At 35.4% G+C, this 11,439-nt stretch overlaps 1 pseudogene across 4 annotated transcripts in view; it reads right to left on the bottom strand.

Moving 5' to 3' along the window:
* Positions 1 to 3,765: 3,765 nt before the first annotated feature.
* LOC146997823 (eukaryotic translation initiation factor 2 subunit 2 pseudogene) overlaps positions 3,766 to 11,439 on the bottom strand; it is a 29,178-nt pseudogene continuing 21,504 nt past the window's right edge. For all 4 annotated transcript variants that reach the window (XR_015040884.1, XR_015040882.1, XR_015040881.1 and 1 more), the window contains one exon: positions 3,766 to 4,829. The product of XR_015040884.1 is annotated as a eukaryotic translation initiation factor 2 subunit 2 pseudogene, transcript variant X4 (transcript). The remainder of the gene's footprint in view (positions 4,830 to 11,439) is intronic.

Genomic DNA, 11,439 nt, shown 5'->3' with positions numbered 1-11,439 from the left:
ACACGCTTCTTGTGCTGACAGAATCAATATACATTTGTCAAATATTCTTTCCTCTTGTTTTATGTGTATTGGACAAATACCTCATGATCGGTTTGTTAGTGCCATTCTCAGAGCTCGTGCTTGCTGAACGTCACTTCACGGTTTAGTGTCATCAACAAAAGTTGTTCCCCTGGACATCATTTGATTGTTTATCACTTATAACTGGTACTTTTTTTAGCGTGCCACTTTCAACTTTTCTAACATACTAAAAAAATCTAAAATGCGAAAAAAGTGTTATTTATAGGCTGATTATGGGAATTTTACACAAATAGCATAGCCTTTATGTAAGTTTGAGCAGTTTAAAAAGTACTATAATAAATAAAATAAACAAAAATTTTATTCTTAATAAACACTTTTACAGGTTCAGTCAGTTATGTATAAAATAAAAATGAATAATTTGAAACATTTAATTCTAAATAACTATTAAACAGTCTGTACTTAATTAATGTGGTTTTTGAATATGTAGCTTTTTTACCAAGTCATTAGTTCTTGAAGATGCTAACAAAATTCGGTGTTTTAGGTGCATATCAGTTAATTTTGAACGATATTTTGATTTTATTATTTTCATAATAGAAAACATTTGTTCACAAACATATGTTAATAAATTTCCGAAATTCATACATAATAGAAAACATTTGCTCACTAATATGTGTATGATTTGGCTGTGAGGTATCATCATATTTTTGAAATTCAGTATAATTTGGATCACTTGCAGCTGATCCTCATATTTGCTTTTCAGTATAGTATGCTGCTGTATGTCAGTAATTTCGATTTGGATTTCTGTTGAATAACAGTTATCAGTATAGTATGCTGCTGTATGTCAGTAATTTCGATTTGGATTTCTGTTGAGTAACAGTTAATGTTCTGCAGGAGAAACTGAATAATTATATTTATTCTAATGTGTCTAGGTGTGTATCTATCGACGGAGTTGATACAGACGATATCATTATTTTTCAAATCTTTTAATATTGTCGTGCCACTGTTAAAACTCCGCCATGCCACACTGTGGCTCACGTGTCATGGGTTGGATACCCTGTATTATAATTAATAATGAATAAGTACAAATATATGTATGCAGTATCTGAACTAACAAATAATCACTGAAAACTCTAATAAAACTGTGCCGCCACCTAAAGTTGAACTAGAGTACGTCAATATACCCTAGCAGTGTTTTGCCGCTCCAGTCGAGACTCTATATCATTGCTCTCTTACAAAAACATTGTTTGGGAGTGTAGCAAAGCCTAATCAAGTTCTGTTGGCACCATATATAACATTAAAATTGAACCAAACTCTGGAATATATTAATAAGCTTAAGTTTCAGTATATGTCATTTGTGAAGACATTAAATTACTCGATGTCATTAATCGATAACTGTAGTTTCCTGTTACTACAATATGTAAGGTGAGTAATTAAGTTTATTTTTGAGAAATACTGCAGTGTCTTATTTGCCAGTTTTTCCTGTCCACGTTTTTACTTAGTCTCATTGACGGGAAAAAAAAAAAAAAAAAAGTTTTACAGTTTTCATAAAAAAAATTTTTTACATTTATAAACTGGGAATAACGGAAGATATTTCCGGGATTGTTTCTTTGTAATATGCAAATACGGAAAGTCATATGCCAATGGATTAAATGATTTTCTATTTTGTTAGTAATTTAGATACTATTTTAAAGTTTCATCGGAAAGTTTCTCGCGAAGATATACTTCAATTTGAAATGCTGTATTTAAAGTATTAAATGTTTTGGGGTGTATTTAAATGTTATGCAAAAATGAATGCTAAATAAAGAGACACTACTGTTGCGTTCTACAAGTTCGTAGTTTTGGAGTAATTCATGATAACACTTGATGAAGTCGCCGGTAAACACTATTACATTTACACATTTATACACCAAAGACACACACTCCCCGGAAAAATACTACAAATACGCTAAAATAATAAGCAACAAAGCCTTCAGGCTATAACAGTGAAGACCCTTTCACGGCAAAGCACTAAAGTACAGCTCCCGCCTCGGTCGATCTCTCTCAAGCTAATCTCCGATTTCAACACACTACTTTTTCACAGGAAAGGCAGGGTATATATAACTTTAACCTACTTTCGAGAATATTCTCGAGAAAACCGCTAAAAATGTGTTCTACAATGTTCTCGCTCAGTCTATGACATATTACCAATTTTGTTGCCAAATATCGCTAAATGGCCGATTTTGCGCCAAATATGGCAATCCTAAGCCCGCTCTGCTGGTAAGCTAACTCACGGCGTAGCCGCTGAGCATTTTGCAACATTACTTTAGCAAAAACTGGATATAATTACTAAGTTAGGGAAAGGAGAGAATCTGTTCATTAGCTGGTTGATGAATAGGATATTGGCATTCAAATTATATGCGTCTCCATAAAACGGAAGAAAAATGCGTGAATTTTGCATGCGAATTCAACATTAGAGCTGTCACAGACATACGGAAGTTAGCTAAACGCTCGAATGAAAAACTTGATACTTGTTTAATTAATTCAGTAGATCAAGCGAAAAAAAAAAAAGTAGACTTTTTCTCAGGCTTGCGGAAATTAAAACTTATAAGCTTCCAGAAGAAACTACTGACAAGAAAATTATTTCCATTAACTCTAATAAAATGCTATTTATATATTTTATTTTTACAGCACATTCTTTTATTTTTGTTTATCCGACTTTCACCATTCTTTGTGCATACATGTACGCTATTAAAATTTTGAAATTTTTACTTTTACAGCATTTGAGACATTTTCGGGTTATCTAAAATGTTCTTAACGTTTCTTGGTTATTCATGCATACATGGGGTTTAATGAGTAAGAAAGCATGAGTTAGAGAATTAGAATTTGCCCGTTACTGAAAATGCTTTACTACTAATATATGGATAACTCAATTCTTATTTTAAGACGCATGTTACTGTTACATTCTGTTATGATTATTTTTTTCAATTTTCGAACTTAAAATCCATAAACTTGTGGGAGAAAACATTTGCACTGTGAAAATTAGTTTTCTACATCCAGTGACGTAACAAGGTTATTAAAACTGAGAAATTAAAATTTTGGTGGAAAATTGATGAGTTTTCTCTATGCAATGCGTTCAAAATCCTGATTTGATGCGACATTTTCATATTCTTTTACAGATTTACCAGGAAGAGTTATGATGAAATTTTCAATGCTTCGTAGCGATTAATCCAACAGCAGGATGTTTCTTCTTTCATCTACCTTCGTTAAACTAGAAGAGAAACACGTCAAAATACTTTTTAAAGCAACATGCGTAGATTTCGAATAAAACACTAGCGATTTCAAAGACAGTCAAAATATGTTTCTCTTTTTCAAAGGCATAAAATTTTATAATCACCCCCCAATACGCAACTTTTTCCTGTTCTTCAAGAATTAAAATTTTAGCACCTCCGATTAAATATAACTCATTTTAATTTCTGACGTTAACGCTTAACTTTTAACGTCAACACTCAACTACTTAATTTATATATACATATACTTTCTATTATCTTTTTTCCGGGGGGGTTATATTATTTGTCAACTTGATGAATGAATCAAATTATTATAACTTGTTAATTGTAATTTACGATACATAGTTTTATCAAGGAATATATAGTGCAAGTAAACCAAAACCGAAACAGCAGGAATAACTGCATCAAATTATTTTTAAGTGCTTACGACTTCTGTAAGTCTTAATCCGGCTCTATGAACACCATAATTGAAAAGAACACGAAAGTTTATAAAATATTTTATTGAAAATTAGGTTTTTTACATAAATGTACAAAAAAAAAAAAGTTAATGAAAAGTTAATTTAATTTAGCTCTCATAGCTGCTCGTTTACCAGTTACTGCTTGAAATCCTGACTTTATCGTTGCAACGGAACACCGCGAGCCACATGTTTCACATTGTAAGAAAAATAACCTGGTATCTTTCTGTAAATGAGTTTCAGGAGAATGACAGGTATGACAAGTCACATATTCTTTGATATAGCGTCTTAGAACATTTTCAATTTGACGTTGTTCAAACCGTCCACGGATAATAAGCTGATTATTACCATCAACGGAACCACAAGTTCCAAGTTCAACTAGCAAGAAAGACTGAACATGGTGTGGTGCTCGACGAACCATTTTGCAGATGTCCAGAAAATTGACAAATGAAGTTTTCTTCGTTCCGATGCGAATAATCTGTGGAGGTTTCATTATTAGTTTCTTTTTACCTGCTTCATCTCTTGTAGGATCTTTCTCTTTCATGATTGCAAAGACACGGAGTAGAAGTTCATCATATGTATAATCTTTGTCATCATTCTCCCATGATGGTACACTCGACTGGTTTTTCTCTGGAATTAAGCCATTTTCGGAAGATGTATACTCCTCATTATAACTCTTCTTCTTCTTTTTCTTCTTCGATAACTGAAAATCCAAATCTTTGTTGATGTCTGCCAACTCCTTATAGTTGTCTTCATCCGCACTTACACGATTTTCAGAAGATGTATAATACTCATTATAACCTTTTTTTTCTTTCTTCGATAATTCACAATTCAGATGTTTGTTGATGTCAGACAACTCGTTACAGTTGTCAGGCATCACAAAATTGTCTGATGTTACGCACTGCATATTATCAGATGGGTTACTCTTATTTTCATTTGGAGGAGTCTCCTTCTCAATTACTTGAAATTTTTTCTTCTTTTTCTTTTTTCCCTGGAATGCCATAACTGGATCTATTTGTTCGGCAGGAGATGATTCTACACCATTTAAAATGTTGTTCTCCATTGAGTGAGGAAGCATTACTAATACTGCCTGAAAGAGAAAGAATAATAATACAGTCAAATTATGAATAAGGATAATTAACTAAAAAAGTTTAAATTATACTTTCAGGAAAAAATTAACTCATGCAATCTGAATGAAAATTAAATTTTCTGCAGTTACGAACTTCAGATCTTTATTTTGTCAAGTATGGCAGACAATTCTGCATTTTGAAGATATTTCTGTGGGGAGGGATTTAAACAAGAACATAGGAAATGTCTGGATAGGTGTGTTAAAACGTTTTGGAGAAGAAGAGAAAACTAAAAGATGGCTGTAGAACTTGCATCGCGGTTAAATATACATCGATTTTTCATGCTGTGTATTAAACAGTCCAGGAGTTTCTGCGGTAATAAACTGTATTCACGAAGGGACTTTAGGCTCCTGCAGATAAAGGGTGCAACAATGCAAGTAGTTGTCCTAGTACACATGGCTTCCCACATATGGCCTAGCGAATTTAAATCCGGATAATATGCGGTCCACTCCATCCGCTGAATTGCTTTACCCTCAAATGCAATAGCGATGGGGGGCAATCCAATTAGGAGGAAGTTATTACCGATTTCCTGCCTTAAACAACTTAACCTAAGGATAAAAAACTCCAGCTCTTTATATTATTTCAGCATTCATACTTGCACTATATAAGTCGGAACGGCCGTTTTAAATGATTCCTGCTCATAACATGATGTCACCATCTACCTTACCAGACAAAGGTGTATTTTTTGGAAGGGCGATGATGTTGATGAAAATACGTAATTCCTTTTTAATAATTTAAAAGATGCAAGAATAGCAGGATTTCAGTTACAAGCAGCGGAATAATAAAAGCTGGCTTTGTAATAAAAAATTGACAATTCTTAATTTATTGAACGAACTTTAGATAAATGCTTTGCAAAGACAAAATATCGATTTACAAACGAAAATCTCACTCAGCATAAAAAGAAAATTCTGTTAAAATTTTCACTTTCCACGGCAGTACGATTCAGTTTCCTATAAAAATCTTTTAAGAATACTTTCTTAAAAGATTATTTCTTTCAGACAAGTTGCCACTCTCAAGTGCTTTGCCATAATCGACCCTAAAAAATATACTGGTCTGAAGAATTTAGTGCAACATTTCATAGTAAGGGAAACATATACGCTAACATACTTAACAGAAATGGAAACAGCTTTCTTCTGCAAGCTTTATAAATTCGAATGTGTGGGCTAATTGTCATGGTAAATATTCTATTATAATTGAACATGGCCCATACCGCTACACTGTTGCCCGGTTTTCCTCATAAGAGACCGTCTTGATAATATGTAATATTTTAGATTCCTTTAAATCGGATTAGTCCAATACTCAGCTTACAACGGTTCTGAAAGCGGTCCAACAAAAAATAGTACACTTAAGAAAGTTTGTGAGATTGTGATTAAAAAATATCATGAATAACACTACAATTTTAATATGCTATAAATTTATAAAAAACGAATTTCTAAATTTCACATACACGTTCTTTATCAGTGAGAGATTCATAAAATCATTTTCAAATAATTCTAGTCATTAAAAATTTCCGAAAGTGCTGCCTTTTTCTTTTAGCAGATTCTTTTTAAGCTCAGCTTAAGTCCGAGTACGAGCTTAAGCACGAGTCATGTAGTAGCATATCTAGTGTACATACGTGAGACTAGGTGGCCATCCTCTTAGTTGCTGCGTCCGCAGGTTCGTTGCTTAGTGTTCCAAAGAGGGAAGGAACTACCGCAATCTGGGTCTGTGGTCAACAAGAACTACAAGGAGTATTTTTGTATGGACCTGACGAGAGGATTTCTAAAGTAGGAATCTCGAATTGCCTGCAGGTTGGTGTTGGTGTTGAGTTTAGGCGCTAAGCGTAGGCTTATATATACAAATGTAGAAATACGGAAACAATCACCAGAATCGCACAAAAGTACGTCTATGCAAAATTACAGTATGACTGCGTAACATAACTGTGTATAAAAACAAAATGAAGGTATGAAATAAAAAGACAGCAATGGTTGAAATTTGAAAGCTATGTTCAAAATTATTCTCTGTGTGGAAAACACTTGTCTAAAGTTGGTTTATGTTAAAAGACCAGATGTAGTTAAAATTTAAATACTATGATACATTTTAAGCGCTTTAAAAAAACTAAAGATATTAAAATGGGGTTGTTCCCCAATTAAATCCATCAATGTCGGATTTGTTTTATGAAAAAACTGTAACCTATGAGAATTAAAAAGCGGACAATTAATTAAAATATGTTCAATGGATAAAAGAGAATTACATGAACTGCATATAGGTTCATTTCCTCCATTCAGTAAATACTGATGAGTTATTCTTGAATGACCGATACGAAGGCGAATCAATAGGACTTCCTCCTTACGATTTTTATTCAATTCCCAACACTGCACCCGGGCTTTTACACGTCTCAATTTATTGTTCACTTGAGTCTCCCATAACTTCTGCCATTTATCCAAGATTCTGCTTTTAATAACCTTCTGAATATCTCTAAAGGGAATAGACTGGTGGACCCTTTCAACAGGCGACTTAGCTGCAATATCTGCTAATTCATTCCCCTTGATTCCAACATGTCCAGGTACCCAGCAGTAAATGATGCTGTAACCCTGATCCTTCAAACATTGATCTAGCTTAGCTACTTTCCAAACTAAAGAGTTGTCATTATTATAGAAAGTTTTCATCGACATCAGGGCACTTTTGCAATCCGTATAAATGATATATTTCTTGCAGTGCTGTCTAGATATATACATCAGATGGCAAGTATCTCTGAAGAAAAAACAGAAAAGGCTTCAGGCAGCCTAAAGCTTTTCGTAGTATCACAGCACACAAATGCCGATCCAACTTGATTGTTGGACTTTGAGCCATCCGTATATATCGGGGTATAGCTGTTGTACCTGTACCTGTGCTCTTCAAAGATTTGTTGGAAAACTACGTCGCAAGTATTGCTCTTATCAAAATTAGCAAAAATGTTGAAAGTAGTAATTTTTTTATATGTGGAAGGTGGAGTATCATATAACCTTTCATCTTTAACTTGTATATCAGTCAACTCATAATTTTCCAAAAGTGACTGTATCTCCAGTGATCTTCAGTGTAAAAGTGAAAGGAGGGTTGCAAGAAGTGGTTCATGCTTGGTACAAAAGATTGTACCGGTCATTAAGAAGAAGTGATCGAACAGGATGAAGTGGTTGAGAATTTACTCTGAAGTAGTACTTCAGGGATAATTGTTCACGTCTTAGACTTAAAGATGGCTCATTGCATTCGACATAAAGACTCTGCACTGGAGACGTTCTGAAAGCAACGGAGCAAATTCGCAGAGCTTAGTGGTGGATAGGGTCAATATTCAACAATACCGAGGCCGTGCAGATCCATAGGTAATTGATCCATATTCAATTTTTGATTGAATAAGACAGCTATAAATTTGCAGCATGGAATATCTATCAGCACCCCAAGAGGTATTCGCTAAGACATTTAGAACATTTAATTTCTTAAGGCACTTGTTCTTCAAGTTTAATACATGAGACAAGAAATTGAGCTTCCTGTCAAATATGAGTCCTAGGAACTTGACCTCAGGCACCACTAGGATTAAGGCATCATCTAGGAGGAGTTCTGGTTCTGGGTGTAGAATTCTCTTACGGCAAAAATGTATACATACTGTCTTCTGATTTGAGAACTTGAATCCATTTTTTATTAGCGAATTTAGTAATTTTGTTTAAACAAACCTGTAGTTGTCTCTGAATACAGCGCATGTCTGAGCCTTGACAACTGATATGAAGGTTATCAACATATAATGTGCCAAGAACTGGCTTTGAAATTTCATTAAGCATAGAATTAATTTTTAAATTAAAAAGAGTGACACTCAATACGCACCCTTGGGGGACACCTTGGATAAACTCCTTTGACAGCAAAGAGCCTATCCGCACTTGGAAACGTCTATCCATTAAAAAGTTCTGCACGAAAAGTGGTAACCGTCCGCGCAATCCAGTGACATATAGATCACGAAGTATTCCATATCTCTATGTTCTGTCATATGCTTTCTCCATATCAAAGAATATGGACACTAAGTGGTTTCTTTTCACAAAAGCATTACGTATAGCTGTTTCAATAGTCACAATATTATCTGTCGTTGAACTTCCTTTTCGGAAATTGCTCTGATATGGCGATAATAGACAATTTTCTTCTAAATAGTGGACTAAGCGGTAGTTTACCATCTTTTCAAGTACTTTGCATATACAGCTGGTCAGAGCAATGGGACGATAGTCAAAGGGATTCCTAGGATCTTTGCCTGGTTTTGCTATAGGGATTACTCTAGCTCTTCGCCATGCATTTGGGAAAACCAGTTCCCTATATATTCTATTATATAGTGCAAGGAGGGCAGCTAATGATTTAGAAGGGAGATGTTTTATAATCTCGTAATTTATACCATCAGGGCCCGGACTTGTTTTGCCAGTTTTGAACAACACTCTCCTCAATTCAAGCATCGTAAAATCAGTATTATAAACTTCCAGGTTGGAAGTGTTAAATACAATTCGTTTATCTTCCGTATGATGCTTGTAGGAAAGAAATTCTGTGGAATAATTACTACTACTTGATACATTAGCAAAAGCTTCTCCAAGAGTGTTAGCGATTTCTTCTCTGCAACTTATCACTTGGCCATTTGCATGCAAAATTGGAATTGAGTAATTCTTGTATAACCTGATGCTTTTCGGATCCTTTTCCACACTTTTTTTGCTAGGCATAGATGATGTAATAGATGCTACATAAGATCTCCAAGAATTTCTCTGACTTTGTCTCCGTACATTTCTATCTTTAGCTCTGGCTCTCTTAAAAGCGAGAAGATTGGATAAGGTAGGGTACCGTCGAAAGATACCCCAGGCTTTTCTTTGCTGTCTTTGAGTCTTCTGACATTCACGGTTCCACCAGGGTTTAGGGTATTTGGGAACCTTTGTTGATGATTTTGGCACCGAAAGATCCACCGCCTCAAGGATCTTAAGAGTGATGGTGTCCACTGCTTTATCTATAGGCATCATATTTACCATATCTTCCGATAACAGCGCATGGGAAGAAAACCGATCCCAATCTGCCCCAAGTAACAGAAGGCGTGCAGGTCTAAAAATGGGGTTAATATTAGGTCCTCTCAAAGACAGAAAAACTGGAAAATGATCACTATTAAAAGGATCACTTTCGACATTAAAGAGACAAAAAAAGCAGAAGTGAAGGTGAACAAATGGCGAGATCCAAACATGGAAGGTCCTTGAAGGTTGATGGAAATATGTTTTCTCCCCGTTATTTAGAAGGCAGAGGCGGTGTATATCAATCATACGCTCTATCTGTCTTCCGCGTAAATTAATATCGGCGCTTCCCCAAAGAAGATTGTGACCACTGAAGTCACCGAGAATAATGAAGGGAGTAGGTAGTTGCTTTATGAGGTCATCTAAGTCTTGCTGATGTGTCTATTTGGAGGTAGATATAACGAACAGACTGAGATTAATGTTGTTATACTTATTTGAATTGTTATCGCTTGGAGATGAGTGGCTAAAGGCAGTATAGAAGCTGGATAGTTATTTGAATTCAAGAGGGCAACACCTCTACATGCACGCACGTTAGGCACATTATCTTTCCTGGCGACACTATATCTCTGAAGTTTAGTCTAAGTGTTTGACATGAGCAGAGTTTTTTGCAGTGAGACATACACAGGATTATGAGTATCAATCAGGTCTTTGATATGTATAAGGCTTTGGTGATAACCTCGACAGTTCCAAGAAATGAGGGTGGCCATCACGGAGACGTATTTTTTCGATGCTGATTCTTAGTTAAGCATGGAAGCAGATGTTTTGGAAGGTTGAGGCCTTCATCTGTTTCCATCTCTGAATCTATCATATCCGCGCAGACGCTGCTAATTGAGCTGTTGCTCGGGCTTCTGGATTTTGATTGGTCCTGTATTACTTTTTGTTTATTTCTTTTTAGTCCTATGCTCAGGCCGATCCGTTTTTTTATGACTTCGCTTTTGTCTGCTTGGTTACTCTTTGACTTTTCTTCAGGTTTTCTTTAGATTTTTCGTCAAGTTTTTTCAGGTTGAAGAGTAGGTAATGTTTGAGTTCCGATTGATCGAAAAGCTTTACAGGCATTCGCATACGAAAAGTTGGGTCGAGGCTGAGAGCTATCTTCTTTGCTTCTGCATAGGGTATGTTTCTGGTGACCTTTATATTTGGCACTTCTTTTTCTCTTTTCCATTTCTTACAAGATCTAGAATATGCTGGGTGCTCTCCTTGACAGTTGATGTAAAGGCGGTGCTTTTATACAGCCTTCACTGTCATGGCCCACCTCCGAGCATCTGGCACAGGTGAGAGTGCCACGACAGGAGAATTTAGAATGTCCATGTTGTTGACATTGGAAACAACGCATTGGATTGAGTATGTATGGTCGGACTGGGCAATCCAGATGTCCTGCTTTGATAGATTTGAGAAGAACCGAAGTGTTAAATGTTAATATAATATGTCTCGTGTTTGCAAGTTGTTCATCTCGGCGTATCTTAATTCTTCGCACTCCGCACACATCTTGGTTTTTCAGATCAGCAATCATTTCATCCTCTGTAACAGCTATTAGGTC

The sequence above is a fragment of the Stegodyphus dumicola genome, chromosome 4 (assembly GCF_044657685.1).
Source record: "Stegodyphus dumicola isolate Sdum_Otavi_A_Nest chromosome 4, ASM4465768v1".
In the NCBI taxonomy this organism is placed as follows: Eukaryota; Metazoa; Arthropoda; class Arachnida; order Araneae; family Eresidae; genus Stegodyphus; species Stegodyphus dumicola.
This window is presented reverse-complemented; position numbering and strand designations above follow the sequence as displayed.